The following is a 22,249-nucleotide window of genomic DNA, read 5'->3' as shown; positions in this document are numbered from 1 at the left end:
CCAAGCAGACTCACCTGCTGCATTAAAAGGTAGAGAAAATGGTGTTGCGAAGGTCGATCGGTTGTTAAAAGTGGGTCCTGGGGAAAAAAAGTTTGAAAAACACAACTCCAGGATAATGCCTTTAGCCCTGGGAAGGTTTCTTTCTTTCCAGTGCCCATCCACTTTCCTTCTGAAATCTAACTGAGATGGTCACAATCGGTTACACGCAAACATATTTTAAAACAGAAACCATACACGAGTCATGTCCAACAATTACAAATCCCATCCAGAGACACTTCTACTTTATGATCAGTGTTATGAAATTCAGCAACCATTCAGTGGAAAATGAGTGCCATACACTGTAACATTTCCATGAGTGAGCGAGCGAGAGCGCGAGCGCGAGCGAGCGAGCATGAATAAACTCAGGGGACGCACACACAGAGGAGGGGACGCACACACAGAGGAGGTGATCTATGAGTTTGGCAGCAATAGATATTAACAGTATATATACCATCGATCATGTTAGTGCACAAGATTTCCAGAGTCCAAATGAGGAATTATTTCACGGAGGAGTTTTATTCAGCTGGCTGAAGTCAGGAGTTGTAGGGTGTGGATACCGTAAATGGAGTAGGTACACGAGACTGGGTCTGTTCTGCAGGCAGTGGCAGGAAATCTTCAGCAGGGACACGCTTGGAGGAGCCGAGGGGTAATTATGCTGACAACTGTCTTGGTCCTACATGGTGGAACTACCTCCCCTAAATTCCCCAGCATTCATGGTTATGGCTTTTGTATGTGTTTTACATTATACTGTTTTTAATCAGTCCTAATGTACCATATAGAGGTATCATAGAATATACAATGTAGGAGGCGGCCATTCGGCCCATCAGGTCTGCACCGGCCTTTGGAAAGAGCACCCGCACTTAAGCCCACGCCTCCATCCTATCCCCGTAACCCAAACCAAACTTTTTTGGACATTAAGGACAATTTTTCATGGCCAATCCACCTAACCTGCACATCTTTGGGCTGCGGGAGGAAACCAGAGCACCCGGAGAAAACCCGCGTAGACACGGGAAGAATGTGCGGGCTCCGCACAAACAGTGAACCAAGCCGGGAATTGAACCTGGGACCCTGGAGCTGTGAAGCGACTGTGCTACCGTGCTGCCCTGATGTAGACATCTTCACAACAGAATTATCACATCCACAGGGTTGGACCTCTCACTAAATGGCTCATCTTTTTCTTCCGTCAGAGTGCTTGCCAAATATCAAAAACAGCTTGATCTAATGAATGAATCTAAAGATTGAAAAAGCCGAGAAGCAGTCTTCAAATGAGAGCAGAAAATAACTAGTTTCAAATATGGTGCCTTTAAATGGAGAACAATGGCTAAATAAACTTCCATTCATTGAAGTGTCTTCAATGCACTTCATTGACTGAAGCTGGAGCCAACTATCGTTTTGGAACAATGCAGCTAACTTATATACAGCAACCGGAATGAGATAAATGACAAGCTGTAGGTACGGAGTGAAGGGGTGGCACAGTGGCTCGCACTGTTGCCTCACATCACCAGGGTCCCAGGTTTGATTCTGACCTCTGGTTACTGTCCGAGTGGAGTTTGCACATTGGCCCCATGTCTGCGTTGTCCCCATGGCTGCGTGCATTTCCTCCGGGTGCTCCAGTTTCCATCCACAGATCAAAGATATGCAGGTTAGGCGAATTGGCCATGCTAAATTGCCAAATGTTAGGCGGGGTTACAGGAATAGGAGTGGGGGTTAGGCAGAGGTAGGGTGCTCTTTTGGTGCAAGGGCTGATTCAGTCCCGATGGGTTGAATGGCCTCCTTCGGCACTGTAGGGATTCTAAGATTAAATTTAGGGTGGAACAGCAACAAAGTACACAGACTTTCTTTGAATGATATTAAGGGACCTTTCTTGCCTAAAACACATGGACTTGATATCTTGTCACAAAAAAGGCGGCAGCTTAGAAAATGTACTCACACAATCAATATAAATTAGGATTTGGATTTTATTTATTGTCACGTGTACCAAGTAGAGTGAAAAGTATTTTTCTGCGAGCAGCTCAGCAGATATCAAGTACGTGAAAAGAAAAGAAAATATATAATAGGGCAACACAAGGTACACAATGTAACTACATAACACCGGCATTGGGTGAAGCTTACAGGGGTGCAGTGTCAATCAGGTCAGTCCATAAGAGGGTCGTTTAGGAGTCTGGTAACGGTGGGGAACAAGCTGTTTTTGAGTCTGTTCGTGCATGTTCTCAGACTTTTGTATCTCCTGTCCGATGGAAGTTGGAAGAGTGAGTAAGCCAGGTGGGAGTGGTCTTTGATTTTGCTGCCCACTTTCCCCAGGCAGCGAGAGGTGTAGATGGAGTCAACGGATGGGAGGCAGGTTCGTGTGATGGACTGGGCTATGTTCATGACTCTGAAGTTTCTTGCAGTCTTGGGCCGAACAGTTGCCATACCAGGCTGTGATGCAGCCAGATAGGCTGCTTTTTATGGTGCACCTGTAAAAATTGGCGAAAGCTAATGTGGACATGACAAATTTCCTTCGTTCCCGGAGGAAGTATAGGCACAGTTGTGCTTTCTTGGGGGTAGCCTCGACGTGGGTAGATCAGGACAGATTTTTGGTGATGTGCACCCCCAGGAATTTGAAACTGCTAACCATCTCCACCTCGGCCCCGTTGATGCTGACAGGTGTGTGTACAGTACTTTGCTTCCTGAAGTCAATGACCAGCTCTTTAGTTTTGCTGGCATTGAGGGAGAGATTGTTGTCACTGCACCACTCCACTAGGTTCTCTATCTCCCTCCTGTATTCTGACTGATCGTGATTCGAGATCCGGCCCACTATGGTCGTATTGTCAGCAGACTTGCAGATGGAGTTGGAACCAAATTTTGCCACGCAGTCGTGTTTGTACAGTGAGTATAGTAGGGGGCTAGGTACACAACTTTGCGGGGCCCCCGTATAGAGGACGATTGTGGAGGAGATGTTGTTGTTTATTCTTACTGATTGTGGTCTGTGGGTCAGAAAGTCGAGGATCCAGAGAGCGGAGCCAATTCCTAGGTTTTGGAGCTTTGATACGAGCTTGGTTGGGATTATGGTGAAGGCGGAGCTGTAATCAATAAATAAGAGGCTGATGTAGGAGTCTTTGTTGTCGAGATGCTCCAGGGATGTGTGAAGTGCCAGGGAGATGGCGTCTGCGGTGGGCCAATTGCGAATGCAGTGGATCAGGTCATTCTGGGAGTATGGAGGTCATGAACAACTTCTCGAAGCAATTCATGACGACTGAAGTCAGGGCCAGCGGACGGTAGTCATTGAGGTATGTTGCCTGGTACTTCTTTGGCACCGGTATGATGGTGGTCTTCTTGAAGCAGGTGGGGACCTCAGAGCGGAGTAGGGACAGGTTAAAAATGTCCGCGAACACCTCTGCCAGCTGGTCCGCACAGGCTGAGTGCACAACCAGGGGTCCCGTCTGGACCTGTCGCCTTCCGAGGGTTCACTTTCAAGGCGGCAGATCAGAATTCGAAAGCTGCGATGGTGGATATGGGTGTGTTATGGGCTGCTGGGGCACTCGACAGCGGATCGTTGGTTTCCTACTCGAACCGATCACAAGAGTGCATAGAGTTCATCAGGGAGGGGTGCCCTGCTGCCAGAGATACGGCTCGGCTTTGCTTTGTAGCCCGTTTTGTTTAGGCATTGCCACAACCGCCGGGAGTCTGTAACACTAGTCTGTGACTCGAGCTTGGTCGGATATTCTTTCTTGTGTCATGTGAGAGTACCTTTAAGAAATGGATGTTTAAGCAATGTACCTTTAAGAAATGGAGCTGATCATATTATTGAAGTGATGTCAGAGGGTGGGGGGTGCTGAGCTCACTTCTGCTTTTGGTTTCAGTTTGAGAAGGCAGCTGGGAGATTGTGTGTTTTGCGGTGGGCTGCAGGAAGAAACCGAGGTGGTCTGTTGATGTCTGCAATCCAAACAGTATAAATATATTGTATGTAACCTAATGTGTTATTATTTTTGAAGGTTTGAAGTCTTTTGGATGTTTAAAGGAACAGTTTGAAGGATTATTTAGTGTTGTAGTCTTTTGGGGTTATCTTTGAAGTAATGGGTGTTAAGATATTCAATGTTTGTTTTTAAAAGGTTAACTTGAGTCCATAGAATAAACATGGTTTTGTTTTAAAAACAATTTCTCCGTAATTAGGACAAAGAACAAAGAAAAGTACAGTAGAGGAACAGGCCCTTCAGCCCCACAGGCCCGTGCCGACCATGCTGCCCAACTAAACTACAATCTTCGACACGTCCTGGGTCTGTATCCCTCTATTCCCATCCTATTCATGTATTCAAGATGCCCCTTAAATGTCACTATCGTCCCTGCGTCCACCACCTCCTCCGGCAGCGAATTGCAGGCACCCACGACCCTCTGTGTAAAAAAAAAAACTTGCCCTTGACATCTCCTCTAAACCTTGCCCCTCACACCTTAAAACCTATGCCCCCTAGTAATTGACCCCTCTGCCCTGGGGAAAAGCCTCTGACTATCCAGTCTGTCTATGCCCCTCATTATTTTGTAGACCTCTATCAGGTTGCCCCTCAACCTCTGTTGTTCCAGTGAGAAAAAAACAAATTTATTCAACCGCCCCTCATAGCTAATGCCCTCCATACCAGGCAACATCCTGGTAAATCTCTTCTGCACCCTCTCCAAAGCCTCCACATCCTGCTGGTAGAGTGGCAACCAGAATTGAACACTATACTCCAAGAGTGGTCTAACTAAGGTTCTATACACCTGCAACATGACTTGCCAATTTTTATACTCAATGCCCCGGCCAATGAAGGCAAGCATGCCGAATGTCTTCTTCACTACCTACTCCACCTGCGTTGCCCCTTTCAGTGACCTGTGTCCTGTACAGCTAGATCTCTCCAACTTTCAATACTCTTGAGGGTTCTACCATTCACTGTATATTCCCTACCTTCATTAGACCTTCCAAAATGCATTACCTCACATTTGTCCAGATTAAACTCCATCTGCCATCTCTCCACCCAAGTCTCCAAACGATCTAAATCCTGCTGTATCCTCCGACAGTCCTCATCGCTATCCGCATTTCCACCAACCTTTGGGTCGTCTGCAAACTTACTAATCAGATCAGTTACATTTTCCTCCAAATCATTTATATATACTACGAACAGCAAAGGTCCCAGCACTGATCCCTGCGGAACACCACTAGTCACAGCCTTCCAATCAGAAAAGCACCTTTCCATTGCTACTCTCTGCTTTCTATGACCTAGCCAGTTCTGTATCCACCTGGCCGTGTGACTTCACCTTTTGTACCAGTCTACCATGAGGGACCTTTCAAAGGCCTTACTGAAGTCCATATAAACAACATCCACTGCCCTACCTGCACCAATCATTTTTGTGACCTCCTCGAAAAACTCTATCAAGTTAGTGAGACACCACCTCCCCTTCACAAAACCATGCTGCCTCTCACTAATACGTCCATTTGCTTCCAAATGGGAGAAGTTCCTGTCTCGAAGAATTCTCTCCAGTAATTTCCCTACCACTGACATAAGGCTCACCGGCCTGTAGTTCCCTGGATTATCCTTGCTACCCTTCTTAAACAAAGGAACAACATTGGTTTTTCTCCAGTCCTCCGGGACATCACCTGAAGACAGTGAGAATCCAAAGATTTCGGTCAAGGCCTCAGCAATTTCCTCTCCAGCCTCCTTCAGTATTCTAGGGTAGACCCCATCAGGCCCTGGGGACTTATCTACCTTAATATTTTTCAAGACGCCCAACACCTCGTCTTTTTGGATCTCAATGTGACCCAGGCTATCTACACACCCTTCTCAAGACTCAACATCTACCAATTTCTTCTCTTTGGTGAATACTAATGCAAAGTATTCATTTAGTATCTCGCCCATTTCCTCTGGCTCCACACATGGATTCCCTTGCCTATCCTTCAGTGGGCCAACCCTTTCCCTGGCTACCCTCTTGCTTTTTATGTACGTGCAAAAGCCTTGGGATTTTCCTTAACCCTATTTGCCAATGACTTTTCGTGACCCCTTCTCGCCCTCCTGACTCTTTGCTTAAGTTCCTTCCTACTTTCCTTACATTCCACACAGGCTTCGTCTGTTCCCAGCCTTTTAGCCCTGACAAATGCCTCCTTTTTCTTTTTGACGAGGCCTGCAATATCTCCCATTGTCCAAGGTTCCCAAAATTTGCCGTATCTATCCTTCTTCCTCACAGGAACATGTCGGTCCTGAATTCCTTTCAACTGACACTTGAAAGACTCCCACATGTCAGATGTTGATTTACCCTTAAACATCCGCCCCCAATCTAGGTTCTTCAGTTCCCGCCCAATATTGTTATAATTAGCCTTCCCCCAATTTAGCACATTCATCCTAGGACCACTCTTATCCTTGTCCACCAGCACTTTAAAACTTACTGAATTGTGGTCATTGTTCCCGAAATGCTCCCCTACTGAAACTTCTACCACCTGGCCGAGCTCATTCCCCAATACCAGGTCCAGGACAGCCCCTTCCCTAGTTGGACTGTCTACATATTGTTTTAAGAATCCCTCATGGATGCTCCTTACAAACTCTGTCTCGTCTAAGCCCCTAGCACTAAGTGAGTCCCAGTCAATATTGGGAAAGTTGAAGTCTCCCATCACAACAACCCTGTTGTTTTTACTCTTTTCCAAAATCTGTCTACCTATCTGCTCCTCTATCTCCCGCTGGCTGTTGGGAGGCTTGTAGTAAACCCCCAACATTGTGACTGCACCCTTCGTATTCCTGATCTTTACCCATATAGCCTCACTGCCCTCTGAGGTGTCCTCCCGTAGTACAGCTGTGATATTCTCTGTAACCAGTAGCGCAACGCCACCTCTCCTTTTACATCCCCCTCTATCCCGCCTGAAACATCTAAATCCTGGAACGTTTAGCTGCCAATCCCGTCCTTTCTTCAACCAGGTCTCTGTAATGGTAACAACATCACAGTTCCAAGTACTAATCCGAGCTCTAAGTTCATCTGCCTTACCCGTAATACTTCTTGCATTAAAACATGTGCACTTCAGGCCACCAGACCCGCTGTGTTCAGCAACATCTCCCTGTCTGCTCTGCCTCAGAGCCATACTGGCCCTATTCCCTAGTTCTCCCTCGATGCTTTCACCTTCTGACCTATTGCTCCGGTGCCCACCCCCCGCCATACTAGTTCAAACCCTCCCGTGTGACACTAGCAAACCTCGCGGCCAGAATATTTATGCCTCTCCAGTTTAGATGCAACCCGTTGCTGTATCACACCTGGAGAGTACGCCATGTGCTTCCCATACTACAATCTATTAAAAGTTGTGGGTCGGTTGAACTCCATGAAACCCTTTGGGGTTCTGTAAACCCGGACCCAATAACAATTGGGGGCTTGAGGGGGATAAAAGTCTATCTATTAGATTGGCTTAGTGAACTTAAAGACAATGAGGGGTGAGCATATTGTGGTTGCTTTTGAGGTGTGGTATTTTAGTTTAAGTGGGGAGTGTGTTGTGGACAATGGCTCTTTCAAAGGCTCAGAAGTTTTTGGGGGTGGAGACAGTCACACGCAGTACCTTACGGACAGAGACTAAAAGCAGACGGTTAGATTTGGCAAAAACATTGCAGTTAACATTACCTGACAAAATGCGAAAAGATCAGGTAATTATGGCAGTGGTTAAGCATTTAAAGTTGCCTGAGATACAGTTTGATTCATTGGAAATGGCAAAAATTCAGTTGCAAATTAAACAAATGGAACATGAGAAAGAATTAAAGCAGCTTTAACGAAAGAGGTAGAGAGGAAAAGAGGCAGAGAGGAAAAGAGAGAGAGAGGAAAAAGAAAAGGAGAGCGAAGAAATGAGAAAAGAAAGAATAGCTCTAGCAGAACAAAAAGAAAGAGAAAGGGAGATACAGATCAGGGAAAAAGATAAAGAGAGTTTGAACTTCAGAAAATAGACATGAAACATGAGTCAGTTAAAATTGGCAGATGTAAAGGGAAACGTACAGTTGGATGATGGTGATGAGGATAGTGAGAAAGAGCGTCAAAGTCGAGGGCTTGATGGGAATCTATTTAAATATGTCCAAGCATTGCCAAGGTTTGACGAGAAGGAAGTGGAAGCCTTTTTCATTTCATTTGAGAAGGTAGCTGAACAAATGAAATGGCCACAGGACATGTGGGTATTACTGATTCAAACAAAGCTGGTAGGTAGGGCGAGTGAAGTGTTTGCATCACTGCCAGAGGAGGTATCTGGGACGTATGAGGTGGTGAAAAAAATCCATCTTAGGTGCATATGAAGCCTACAGACAAAGGTTTAGAAATTTAAGGAAAGAATTTGATCAAACATACATGGAGTTCGAAAGGATCAGACTAATTTTGATTGGTGGATAAGGGATTTGAAAATAGACCACACATATGAAGCTCTGAGAGAAATTATACTTTTGGAGGAACTTAAAAATTCAATTCCTGATGTAATGAGAACTCATGTGGAAGAGCAGAGGGTTAAAACTGAGAGGTTAGCAGCAGAAATGGCAGATGATTATGAATTAGTTCATAAATCAAGGCTTGGTTTCCGACATCAGTTTCAGCCGGTGAGGGATAGAAACTGGGGACACGAAAAATACTCAAGTGGTAAAGGTAAAGGTGATCTGATGGGAGATAATAAGGAGAGTGTACCTCAGATTAAAAAAAGAGATCCAGGAGGGTGGAAAAGAAATGAAAAGTTTCAGATGTTTTCACTGTAATAAACTAGGCCATGTAAAGTCACAGTGTTGGTGGTTGAAGAAAAGCACTGGGAAGGCTGATGTGGTCAAACAGGATAAGACAATGGGATTTGTTAGAGTGGTAAAGGAAAGCCCAAGGGAAGCGAAGGAGGTGCAAACAATTGTATAGCCTGTTCAAGAAGTAATTGATAAGAAGGTGCCAGATATCTTTAAAGAATTTACTTGTGTGGGTAAAGTTTACTCATGTGTATCAGGAGGAGCAGGTAAAGAGGTCACAGTTTTAAGAGATACAGGGGCTAGTCAATCTTTAATGGTAAGAGATGAGGAATTATGTAGTTTGGGAAGAATGTTGCCAGAAAAGGTGATAATATGCGGAATTCAGGGTAAGAGGAGCAGCATTCCATTATATAAGGTAAGGGCCGTTCCCGCCGCTTGGGAGAATCGCGGGAGGGCGTTGGACTGGCGTCCCGGGAAATTTTGGCGGCCCAGGCGATTCTCCCAACCGGCGTGGGAGTGGAGAATCGCGCCCACAGTTTATCTTGGGTAATGATATAGCTGGATCGCAGGTGGGAGTGATGCCTACTGTGGTTGATAATCCAGTGGAAAATCAGACAACTGAAGCGTTGAAGGACGAATATCCTGTGATTTTACCGGATTGTGTAGTAACAAGGTCGCAGAGTCACAGGTTAAGACAAGAGGAGAAATCAAAGAGTGAAGATGAAGTTGAAGTGCAATTATCAGAAACGATTTTTGATCAGATGGTTGAAAAAGAACAAGAAGGCTCGGTATCGGCAGAAGTATTCACTGTGACTTCCGGTTGCGGCTATGCCTAGGTAGGTCGCACGATCGGCAGCTCCCACCGATAACGGACTTTTGGGCCCTTTTTAGGAGCTCCAGCAGCACTTTGACGATGATTCCAGATGTGGGAAGGAAACCGTGAGGGTCCCCCAGTGTTGTATGGAGTGGATCAGGAGTGGGGTGGTTAAAAAAGTGGCTTTGGAGAAGAGGGGAGAACGGGCGTGAAAAAACAAGATGGCGGCTGGCGGGGATCACCAGCGTGGGCCCAGTGGTCACGGGAGCAGCAGGAATTTTTTAAAGCTGCTTTGCTGATTTAAAGGCGGAGGTGCTGGCCCCTATGAAGGCGTCGATTGAAAGGCTGGTGGAGACCCAGAAGACGGCGATCACGGAGGTGCAGTAGAACGCCTCTGATAAGGAGGACGAGATTCTGGGCCTGGCGGTTAGAGTAGACGCGCACGAGGCGCTGCAGAAGAAATGGCAGGAGAAGCTGGAGGACCTGGAGAATAGGTTGATGAGGCAGAACCTGCGGATTCTGGGTCTCCCTGAAGGTGTGGAGGGGTCGGATGCTGGGGCGTATGTGGCCACGATGCGGAGTACGCTGATGGGCGCGGGGGCTTTCCCGCGGCCCCTGGAGCTGGATGGGGCGCACAGAGTCCTGGCAAGGAGGCCGAGGCCGAACGAGCCGCCGAGGACTATGGTGGTAAGGATCCACCACTTCACCGACAAGGAGTGTGTCCTGCGATGGGCGAAGGAGGAGCGGAGCAGCAGGTGGGAGAACACCGACATCCGGATCTATCAGGACTGGAGTGCAGAGCTGGCCAAGAAGCGTGCGGGATTTAACCGGGCCAAGGCGGTCCTCCACGGAAAGGGGGTGAAGTTCGGGCTGTTGCAGCCGGCGAGGCTGTGGGTTATGTATCAGGACCGACACCACTATTTCGACACGCCGGATGAGGCGTGGACTTTCATCAAGAATGATAAGTTGGACTCGAGTTAATGGACTGCAGTATGTTGTGGGGGTTGTTGGTGGGGCGGGGCTTTCCCCGCTTTTTCTTGTGTTTTTGTGGCCCCTTTGCCCGGGGCTCTCAGGGCTTTGGGCAAGGTCGCAGTTGGGAGGAGCTGCATTGCAGGAGGTGGGGTCGGCCCAGGTAGGGAGCGCGGTTGTTACCGCGAAATGGTGGGGATGGTACCTGAAGCTGGGGGCTGGTGGGTGCGGTACTTTGTTTTATTTTCCTTCTTGGTTCACACGGGGTGTGTGTGTGTGGGGGGGGGGGGGGGGGGACGACGACTCTTTCTACCCCACTTAAGGGGGGGAGGGGGTTGGAGATTTGTAAGGGGATTCCACAGGGGGATTGGAGCTGGAGGCAGGAGCGGCTGGGGTCAGCATGAGTCAGCTGACTTACGGGAGTGCAATGGGGGGGGGGGGGGGGGTAGGGGGTTTAAGCAGATGCTTGGCTGGGGGGGGGGGTGGTTGGGATGCTGCTGTGCTGACTGAGGGGGAATCGATGTTAAAGGGGAGAGTCGGGGCAGGGAGCCTCCGCCTGGGGGGGCTGGAGGGTGAGGGAGGTGCGAGCACGTAGCTGGCCTAAAAAAGAAGATGGCTAGTCGGCAGGGTAGGGTAGCCCCTCAATCCGGCTGATCACGTGGAACGTGAGGGGCGTGAATGGGCCAGTCAAGAGGGCCCGTGTTCTTTCGCACTTAAAGGGGCTAAACGCCGATGTAGCCATGCTACAGGAAACGCACCCGAGGATCGCGGATCAAACCAGGCTGAAGAAGGGATGGGTGGGGCAGGTGTTCCACTCAGGGCTGGATGCGAAGAACAGAACCGGGGGGGGGGGGGGGGGGGGCTAATGGGGAGGTTCCGGTGAGTCTGGTCTGGGAGACGCTGAAGGCAGCTGTCAGGGGGGGGGAGCTAATCTCAATCAGGGCCCACAGAGAGAAGTGGGAGGGGATGGAGAGAGAGAGATTGGTGGGGGAGATACTTAGGGTGGACAGGAGTTATGCAACATTCCCCGAGGAGGGGTTGTTGAAGGAGCGCCGGAGCCTCCAGGCAGAGTTTGACTTGCTTACCACGGGGAAGGCTGAGGCCCAGTTGAGGAACGTACAGGGAGCAGTGTATGAGTATGGGGAGAAGGCAAGTAGAGCTGCGGAAGAGAGAGGCGGCTAGGGAGATTGGGGAAATTAGAGAATTGGGGAGGGGGGGGGGCGACACGGTGCTGAGCTCGGCAAAGATGAACGAGGTCTTCAAGGACTTCAATGGTAAATTGTACGAGTCAGAACCTCCGGCTGGGAGGAGGAGGAGGGGGGGGGGGGGGGCAGTTCCTGGACCAACTGAGGTTTCCAAAAGGTGGAGGAGATGCGGGTAGAAGAATTGGGGGCGGATGGGTATCCCATAGAGCTTTATAGGATATGCTCAGAGCTGGTGGGCCCGCTGTTGTTGAGAACCTTTAATGAGGCTAAGGAAAAGGGAATCCTTCTCCCGACGATGTCACAGGCTCTGATCTCGCTTATCCTCAGGCGAGATAAGGACCCGTTGCAATGCGGCTCCTATAGGCCAATCTCGCTCCTGAATGTGGATGCCAAGCTGTTGGCCGCTAGGATTGAGGACTGTGTCCCGGGAGTGATTAATGAGGATCAGACGGGGTTTGTGACGAGCAGGCAGTTGAAGATGAATGTGCGGAGGCTTCTGAATGTGATCAAGATGCCCTCGGAAGGGGGGGGGGGGGGAAAATGTAGAAGTGGTAGCGGCAATGGATGCGAAGAAAGCCTTTGACCGGGTGGAGTGGGAGTACCTGTGGGAGGTGTAAGGCAGATTTGGGTTTGGAGAGGAATTTATAGGGTGGGTCAAATTGTTGTACCAGGCCCCGGTAGCAAGTGTATTGACGAACCGGCTGCGGTCGGATTACTTTAGATTATATCAAGGAACGAGGCAGGTGTGCCCCCTGTCCCCCCCCTGCTGTTTGCCCTGGCGATCGAGCCGCTGGCCATGGCGTTGAAGGAGTCCAGAAACTGGAGGGGGTTGGTTCGGGTTGGGGGGGGGCGGGGGGGGGGGGTAGGAGCATAGTGTTTCGCTGTATGCGGATGATCTGCTCCTGTATTGGAGAATTTCAAGGGACTCTGTGATCAGATTGAACTGAAGTATCTAACTTTAAAGAGAAATGCCGAGGCGTAGAGGAATGGATGGATCGTGCAGAGACTTTCTTGTTCAAAGAGACTGTCAATCGAGAAGGATTTTGGTTGGAGGAAGAAGAACGAAAAAAAAATGGACTATTATTATACCTGTTTGCGCGTGTTGTTTTTTTGAACCGGTGAAGTGTTTTTACTGTGTGCATTTCTTAATTGATGATGCAAACGTGAAAAATGAAACCATCTTGAAGTTGATGGTTTGTTTCTTTTTGGGGGGGGGGGGGGGGGGGGGGGGGAGGTGTCATGTGAGAGTACCTTTAAGAAATGGATGTTTAAGCAATGTACCTTTAAGAAATGGAGCTGATCATATTATTGAAGTGATGTCAGAGGGTGGGGGGAGCTGAGCTCACTTCTGCTTTTGGTTTCAGTTTGAGAAGGCAGCTGGGAGTGTCTGTGTTTTGCTGTGAGCTGCAGGAAGAAACACAGGGCTGGTCTGTTGATGTCTGCAATCCAAAGAGTATAAATATATTGAATGTAACCTAATGTGTTATTATTTTTGAAGGTTTAAAGTCTTTTGGATGTTTAAAGGAATAGTTTGAAGGATTATTTAGACCATTTGTCCATAATTGCTGTATCACACCTGGAGAGTACGCTGTGTGCTTCCCACACCCCAATCTATTAAAAGTGGTGCGTCGGTTGAACTCCATGAAACACTTTGGGGTTCTGTAAACCCGGACCCATAACACTTGGCATCTCTGATGACTTTGCAGAGATCGTATTTGGATTTCTTGTATAGGTCAGGTCACCTGACTTGAACGCCTCAAACCTGTCCTTCAGGAGGGAGTCAATCTCATGATTGAGCCATGGTTTCTGGTTGGGGAACGTACTTAGTGCTTTCTTTGGCAGGCAGTCGTCCACACATTTGCTGATGAAGACTGTGACAGTGGTGGCAAACTCATTTAAGTTGGTCGCTGAGTTCTTAAATATGGACCAGTCCACTGTCTCTAAGCAGTCCCATAGGAGTTCTTCTGTTTCGTCGGACCAGCACTGCACGATCTTCTAGCTAGATTTTCCAGCTTGAGAATCTGCTTGTATGCTGGGAGGAGCATTGTCTTATGGTCTGATTTTCCAAAGTGCGGTCGGGGGATGGAACGGCAGGCTCCCTTGATTTTTGAGCAGCAGTGGCCAAGAGCGTTGTCGCCCCTGGTGGGACAGGAGATGTGCTGGTGGAATTTTGACAGTACACAAAGATTGGTCTTGTTGAGGTCCCTGGCCACGGTGAACAAGCCCTCCGGGTGTTCTGTTTCCTAGTTGTTTATAACAGTGTACAGTTCATTCAGCGCCTTCTTCACTTCTGCCTGGGGTGCGATAATGGCTGAAGTGAACTCACGTGGATGATACTGGTATTATCAGCCTAGATTATGGTATTATCAGCCTAGAATGGCCTCCTGCTGCACTGTAGAGATCCTATGATTCTAGGCGTTGGTCTAAGGGCAGAGGTTTAGGTAAGGAATGTTAAAGTACAGTGCCCAAGTACCTAAAGAGAGATGACAAAAGGTGAGGAAGTGGAAGATGCCCCAGAGATGAGAGGAACGGAGTAATCTGAGCTGGGGCATGGATGAGAGAGATGCAGGTAAGTGATATTATCGAGACTGAACATCCTTTGGGATAGCAAGAATGTGGTTCACGAGGGAATCAGATACTAAAGTTACAAACAGCCTGATTCAGCAGAATGAGAATTAGTACGCTTACCCTCGCCAATGTCACAAAGCATTTGGCTATGTTCTTTCAAGTATGAAAAATTAAGGAAATTGTATCTGCTTGTTTTTCATAGAATTTACAGTGCAGAAGGAGGCCATTCGGCCCATCGAGTCTGCACCGGCTCTTGGAAAGAGCAACCTACCTAAGGTCCACACCTCCACCCTATCCCCATAACCCAGCAACCCCACCCAACACTATGGGCAATTTTGGACACTAAGGGCAATTTAGCATGGCCAATCCACCTAACCTGCACATCTTTGGACTGTTGAACAAGAAGTCGGATAGCTCAGTGGCAGCTTAAGGGGGTTATTGAACATACAAGAAGAAACAGATTCCACATCTACAGATGGTGCAGGATGTAGAGGTGGAAAAATAGTTAATCAAATATGGTCCCAATTGTAATGTTCTTGTCGGATGGCCTGAGTTTATATTACAAGAACACCTGCAGCTATAAACAATTTATTAACATTAACTGGGGGTAAACTATATACAAAACAACAGATAAATAACAGTAAGATCAAGCACACGCAACACCTCTCCAGCTTCCTCCAACCAGTCTGAAGGGTCACCTGACAACATTCACTTTTATACTAATGAGATCCCTAGTGGACAGTCAGTGAATTACAACACAACCATGATATCACTGCACATATGAGACTCCAGATAGTTAGGGTGGGAAGAGGCACTACTAGAGGTGCGTGGCTGCAGTTTGATAGACAAGTGTGAAACTAAGCAAAGACAAACGGGATAGAGACAACACACTAAAATAATGGTATTGAATGTTTCAGAGTGCTGAGGTGGGATAATTCTGACAGGCAGAAAATGCTCTTTGTGATTTCGACTGAGGTCTTTTTATATAGTGGAACAAATACACAAAATTGCAACAGATTATTTGGGCCAACCAAATGATCTCCTGTGATCAGTGGTCATGATCACATGCCCCCAGTCCATTTCTGCAACATCTTATTCCAAACATCATGCCCCCTCTCCTCATCCCTCGAAACACCCAACAAACCTATTCAAAAGTTAATATGATCTCTATTTGAATCATTAACTGCAGTTTCACATTCCAGTCTTGGCTAGATGGAATTAGTGCACTGGAGAACATCCAGTTCGTGACTAGTTGAATGTTTTGTTACCAATAATGTGGGTCAGATAACATTATGAAAACGACTAAAATCTACTAACTATTAAATCACTATTATCAAATTATCTAAGAGCTATTACAAACGCGACTATCCACAGCAACGACGATCTCTAGACTCCGAGGTAACAGTGTAAAGTGGTTGTTCTTTACTGCCAACTGCTGGTTGGTGGTCGTATCTGTTAATATTTACATAACTTCTTATGCATATCATCACATCCCCTTTCCTATGGAAATGAATATTTACAAGCTTTTAAATTCAATACATACAATAGATATGATATGCATAATACTTCAATTATATACACATTCAATGTCCATCACAAATTCAATCTGTTTGGCTTTCTACTGTGTCTTGTCGACCTTCTGAGCACTGATTGAACTTGTGAATTTGACTGCCATTCAGATGTTTCTGAAGATGGTTCTTGCTGTGTTTTGCACATCTTCAGCTTGTTCTGTTTCTGTGTGCTGAGGTAGTGTTTGTTCAGTTGTCCTGGGATTGCTTTCTACAATCATCTGGTGGTTCTGATACAAAGGGTTACTGAACTTTTAGCAACGCTCTCCTGTTTCTTCCTAGCACTTGCCCTTCATCTAGAATGATGATGTATGACTGTGGACCTGATGGTTGTATTACCTTTGCACGCTTCAAACATCCACATCCATCAGGATCTTCTATCCCAACTGTCACTCTTTGCTAACGGTCCATAGAATCTACAGTGTAGGAGGAGGCCATTTGGCCCATTGGGTCTGCACCCGCCCTTGTAAAGAGCACCCCACTTAAGCCCACACCTCCATCCTATCCCCATAACTCAGTGACCCCAACTAACCTTTTTGGACACGAAGGGCAATTTATCATGGCCAATCCACCTAACCTGCACATCTTTGGACTGTGGTAGGAAACTGGAGCACCCAGAGGAAACCCACATAGACACAGGGAGAACGTGCAGACTCCGCACAGTGACCCATGCCAGGAATCGAACCTGGGACCCTGGAGCTGTGAACCAACTGTGCTACCGTGCTGCCCAAAGGTCGTAGATATCTTGTAGATCTATCATATTTCTTCTGCCTCCTTTTTTTGAAATTTGAGTTTCATGAATTTCCGATTAGTTGGCTCCTGTGAAATATGATAGTGGTACAGAGTTGTTGATTCGTTGACAATTGTGAAGGTGATAACCCATTCATCAATGGCGCTGCTCTATAGAAAAGTAACCCGAGATATGGATCTTCTTAACTGTCCACTGCTTTTTTGAGTAGATGCTTCACAATGTGAGCACCTTTTTCAGCCTTCCAATTGGATTGTGGATAAAGAGTAGGTGGGATGTGTCGAAAATCATAGTTCTGTGCAAACTCTGTCCGACATACCTGGCTGACGAGTTGGCAAGTTGTGCTACTTTCAGAAAGTTAGAGAAATAGTCGATCACTAACAAGTATTCTTTTCCTGCTGAATAGAAAAGATCTAGTCCCACTTTCTGCCATGGAATAGTTATTATTTTGCCCAGTTGCATTGGTTCTTTTTTGTTGCTTGTACTTAAATTTCTGACCAGTTGCACAGTTTCCTACCATCATCTGAATGTCTTGATTTACGCCTGGCCAATATACCATGTCCCTCGCTCTTCGTTTGCATTTTTCAATACCAAGTGCCCCTCATGAATCTTCTGTAGAATCATAAATCTCAAGAGATTGTGGTATGACAATCCTGTATTACCATAGTAAAAACCTATTGGCACTGCACTTAGCTCCGCTTGACTGTTGTGATATTTGGAAAAGGATCCTATTGGCCATCCCTCAGAGATGATTTGTGACCCTTTGTAGCACTTCATCCTTGATTTTGCATCGGACACTTGAAGTGTCGTTGTAATGAGATTTACGTGTACTTGCACATCCTCACCCATGCATTGTTTTTCCACCATATCTGTAGCTCATGAGTGCATCAGCGACTGCAATGTGTTTCCCTGGAGTATAAATAAGATTGAAGTTGTACCTCTGGAGTTATCATCATCATTCTCTGTATTTGCGGTGACTCTCATGCAAGTTTTTCTTTATAATTGCTACTAGCAGTCTATGATCTGTTTCAATCAAGAATGCTGGCAGGCCATATACATAATTGTGACATTTTTCTAAGCCATTGATCAACCTAAACATTCTTTCTCGATTTGAGCGTATCTACACTCCGTCAGTCATTGACCCGGAAGCTTAAGCAATTGGCTTCCAATTGTCATCATTGTCTTGCTGTAGCAACACTGCTCCTAACCCATCTTTTGACGCTTCAGTCAAGATTTCAGTCTTCCTTGTAGGGTCAAAGAATGTCAGCACTGGAGCTGTTGGCAATGCCATCTTCAGAATTCGCCATTCTTGCTCATGTCTTTCAGACCATTGAAAAATAGTAGCCTTTTTGATTATTTCCCGCAAGCAAGTCGTTTTTGTCGATAAATTAGGAATGAATTTACCCATGAAATTTATCATAACTAGCATCCGGAGGACTCTTTTTTTTTTTTTTGTCTGTTGGACGTGGCATGTTTAACATCGCCTTTATCGTCTCTTGGTCTGGTTGTACACCGAGAGCAGACAACTTGTCTCCCAAAAATGTAATCTCTTCAACACCAAACTGGCATTTGGCTTTATTTAACCGGAGACCATACTTTTTTAATACTTCTTAACACTTTAAATAAGCCTATCGTTGTGTTCTTCCATTGTTGAACCCCAAACGTATGGCATCGTCCACGTACACTCTTGACACTTGGAATTCCTTCTACAATGCACTCCATTACCCTGTGGATATCAAATGGCATTCTGAGAAAACAGTAGCGCCCGAATGGAGTATCAACGGTGCTCAGTTTGTGCTTTCCTCATCCAACTTGAGTTGCCAAAAGCGCTGCGATGCATCTAGTTGGCTAAAGCATGTCGCTCCTGACATCTCACTGGTAATCTCTTCACATTTTGGAATTGGATAATGTTCTTGCTTTATATTTAAGTTGGTCTTTAGGATCCATGCAGATTCTCAAGTCATTGTTTTGTTTCTTCACGCAGACCATGGAGTTCACCCAATCCGTTGGCTCTTCAATTTGTTTCAATCACCCCAGATTTGTCATCTTCTCCAGTTCAGCTTTCAGCCGATCCTTTAATGGGGCTGGTATTCGCCTTGGAGCATGTATAACCGGTTGCGCATTCTCTTTCAGCTAGATCCGATAAGTGAATGGCCTAACTCTGAATCCTTGGAATATTTCTGGAAAAGCTTTAATGATTGAATCCACTGGTGTACTGTGCGTGGTTAAAGCACAGTAAGTACTGTACACGGTCTTTACCAATTCAAGTGCTTCACAGGTTTACACACCTAGTGAGTCACTATCTCCTTCCACAATCCAATATTTTCCTTTATGAATCCTGTCCTTCATTTTAACGTTTAGTTCACATATGCCTAGAATGTTGAAACATTTACCATCATAATTTTTCAAAAGTACCGATTTGTTCAAGATTTTAGGTTCAGCTTTCATTTCTTGAATATCTGACATTATAAGATTAGCTCTTGCTCCTGAGTTTAACGTTCATAATGCTTGATTAATCATTTAAAAAACTGTCCAGTTATCTTTATGAACAATCGCAATTTCATTATCATTACTGCAGATTTGCTTCAAAGACTTTTCAGTTTGCTTTGGTTTATAAAACCTGCCTTTGCTAGACACATCGATAAAAAAAAGTGTCTTTCAGATTTATCTAATCAACAACATTTATTCGACTTATGCACCACTTTTATTTTTTTTAATGTTAAAAAGCACTGTTTTGTAAAGTGATTTTTGCCTTTGCATTTAGCACACTTTTCCGAAGGCCTGTTGCCGCATAGTTTGCGCAAATGGTGGCATTGGGTCATCGTTGAAAACGGCCACCGCTGAGACACCACGTTTTGCTTTTGGGTGTCACAACATGGCTGGCGTCGGCTGCAACTCAGATTATCGCATCAAAATTTCTTACGTTTACGATTGACATGGCAAATTTTAATGGCATCGTCAAGCTGGAGTTCATTCTCCCTCAACAATCTTTCACCAACTTTGTCATTGCTTATACCGAACACAATCTGATCTTGGATCCTGGACGCTTACAAAGTTACATGTTTGAGCCTTTAACCTCAAGTATGTGAGGAAACAGTTGAACGATTTGCCTGCCTGTTGTGCGCGCATTTGAAAAACGTACCGTTCAAACGTTTTTCTTTCTTTTTAGGTGCAATGTCGATCAAATTTTCTTATGACTTTGTCAAAGTTATTCTCATCAGCTTCGCTATCAAATGCGACGGTATTAAAGATTTCTATCGCCTGTGGACCCGCTACAGTGAGCTGCAATGCTATTCCACATTCATCAGGCTTTGCCTGAAGACCTAGAGCTGCCACGTCACATATGAATTGCGATTTAAAAGCACGACAATTCACATCTACATTACCAGTGACTCGAAGCTGATGTGGTGACTTCAAACCTTCCATCATTGACCGAATATAGCTCAATGCACTACTAGTCATCAAAGTCAATGCTTTTCGTAGCGAGTAGCAATGGTTTTCCTCCCTTCTTTGTTACCTTGGTCTTTTAGTTCTTCAGTTCACCAATCCTGGTACTATGTTACGTTCTGGTGCTTGGCCAGACGGAATTAGTGCACTAGAGAATGCCCAGTTCATGACTAGTTGAATGTTTATTGATTAACAATAACATGGGTCAGATAACAATATGAAAACTACTAAAGTCGACTAATCACTATCAAATTCTCTAAGAGCTATTATGAATGAAATGAAATGAAAATCGCTTGTCACGAGTAGGCTTCAATGAAGTTACTGTGAAAAGCCCCTAGTCGCCACATTCCGGCACCTGTTCGGGGAGGCTGGTACGGGAATTGAACAGTGCTGCTGGCCTGCCTTGGTCTGCTTTAAAAGCCAGCGATTTAGCCGAGTGTGCTAAACCAGCCCGATTACAAATGAGACTATCCACTACGACGACTATCTCCAGATTCCGAGGTAACAGTGTCATGTGGTTGCTCTTTACTGCCATCTGCTGGTTGGTGGTTGTATCTGTTAATATTTACTTAACAGCCTACGCACGTCACACTGATTATATGCCCCCAGCCCATTTCTGCAATGTCTTATTCCAAACATCATGCCCCCTCTCTTCATCCCCTTCCACACCCATCAAACCAACTCAAAAGTTATAGTGGTCTCTCTTTGAGTCATTAACTGCAGTTTCACAGTCCAGTGTCTCACCAGTATATGACAAAGGCTTCTCCGTGCTTTCCCAAATCTCTTACATTTAAAACCCCATCAGGTCAGCTCATTATCTCTCCTGTTCCAGAGTGTGGAGGCTAATCTGTATGAGTATGGGGCCTCATTTCACTATTAGACATTAATTTTGAAATGATTATGCCTTTCTATAATACCTAGTATTCAGTTAGCAGTTGCAAGGTCTATCTATTGGAACCTTAATTGGAAGGATTCAATCAATAAGCTGAAGATTTGGAAGCTAGCAAAACAAAGACTCAGAGGAAAGGTTAGGATTTCAATTTTGAACTCTACAAGTCAAAGATATCAGTTATTCCACATATTCACCTTTCTAATTGGGGGTGGGGATGTTAAGGAAGAAGAGAAGACCAAGGTGGGTCCAGTTAGCTCTTTTCATCACTGAATTTTCAGTGATAGAATCGGATCAAACATCACCTCTTCAATGGAGAATTCAATTTCACAGAAAAAAGGATTTAAATTTTCAATACAGCGCGCGCAGATTTTTTTCTCCCGTTAAGCAACTGCGAAATATTCAAACTTGAACGATTAGCGATTGGCTATAGTGCTGATGGCATTATGCAGCAACTGAATGCACTTATCTGCCTGCCTGCTATCAAAGGCAAATGGGAGAATGTAAAGAACATCGTCCTGAACTCAACAGCATCCAATAAGTGTGAATATGATTTCAACATTGCAGTCACATCTCATTTTGCAAAACCTTTGATATGGTCATTCAAGCTGGACACCGTGTAATCGCTCGTCTATCCAGTTTGAACATCCTATAATTGACTGCATTTTTAAGTTAATTAAATTTGCATTCTCTCAACTGTGTTTCAAAGATGGATAAAGTACATGAATGAAACACTGTCCCAATTACTTTTTTTTAAAATAATCTTTGTCACAAGTAGGCTTACATTAACACTACAAGGAAGTTACTGTTGATTCTGTGATTAACCCACATGCCGCAAGAGCTTGCATAAGGTTTTTAAGTTACCATGGGCAAAAGTATTGATACAGAATGAAGTACAAAGCGAAATATTTATTTTGGACAGTAAAACTGCAATACCTTGAAAGTAGACGGAGTTAGAAGTCTAGCGACGATACTGGTTTGAAGGACTCCCCAGTCTATAAAGAGAAATAAAAGCAAAAGACTGAAGGTGCTGGAAATCAGAAATAAAAGTCACCTGGATCCAAAACGTCAACTCTTCCTCTTTCCACAGAAGCTGGCAGACCTGCTGAGCTTTTCCAGCATTTTCTGACTTTGTTTATATTGAAAAATAATTGGCTTGCCATTATTTGTTCAAGTTATCACGGGAGGGGAACCTTGGCATCAGATTTCACACTGCCCGAGAAAATAGAAAAGGTTTCTGCACTTCCCAGCATACAGACATCAGATACATTTTGGGTCGTCTACAATACATCACAGATAGAAAACTAATTACCCTGCAAGGCAA

General features: G+C 45.5%; 1 protein-coding gene across 5 annotated transcripts in view; it reads right to left on the bottom strand.

The window, feature by feature from the left end:
- Positions 1-22,249, bottom strand: part of kank1a (KN motif and ankyrin repeat domains 1a) — a 441,925-nt gene that overhangs the window by 323,082 nt on the left and 96,594 nt on the right. For 2 of the 5 annotated variants that reach the window (XM_072516870.1, XM_072516871.1), the window contains one exon: positions 21,862-21,920. The exons of the other annotated variants lie outside the window; for them this stretch is intronic. The gene's annotated coding sequence lies outside the window, so the exon portion shown is untranslated. The remainder of the gene's footprint in view (positions 1-21,861; positions 21,921-22,249) is intronic. 5 annotated transcript variants of the gene reach the window in all.

Source organism: Scyliorhinus torazame, chromosome 9 (assembly GCF_047496885.1).
Source record: "Scyliorhinus torazame isolate Kashiwa2021f chromosome 9, sScyTor2.1, whole genome shotgun sequence".
NCBI lineage: Eukaryota > Metazoa > Chordata > Chondrichthyes > Carcharhiniformes > Scyliorhinidae > Scyliorhinus > Scyliorhinus torazame.
This window is presented reverse-complemented; position numbering and strand designations above follow the sequence as displayed.